Here is a 203-nt window from a genome sequence, read left to right on the forward strand (position 1 = left end):
GCCTGCTGCTGGACCTTTCCAAAGGAAACAAGAAACTAATCCCTGCCCCAGGCCCACCACCAACCTCACAACAAAAACCTTTTCCCTCCATCTCCCCGCCACCTCCTTCCCGCACGACAAGCCCCCCGAAGACCGGGCTCCGTCCTCGAGTGTCCCAACCCCTGCCCCCATAACCTGGCACCCACCCCCGGCCTTGCCAGGCC

General features: G+C 63.1%; 1 protein-coding gene across 1 annotated transcript in view; it reads right to left on the bottom strand.

Annotated features, from left to right (window-relative positions):
• Positions 1-203, bottom strand: part of GMCL1 (germ cell-less, spermatogenesis associated 1) — a 21,515-nt gene that overhangs the window by 20,665 nt on the left and 647 nt on the right. The window lies entirely within an intron of this gene.

This window comes from Aptenodytes forsteri, unplaced genomic scaffold (genome assembly GCF_000699145.1).
Source record: "Aptenodytes forsteri isolate BGI_AS27 unplaced genomic scaffold, ASM69914v1 Scaffold127, whole genome shotgun sequence".
NCBI lineage: Eukaryota > Metazoa > Chordata > Aves > Sphenisciformes > Spheniscidae > Aptenodytes > Aptenodytes forsteri.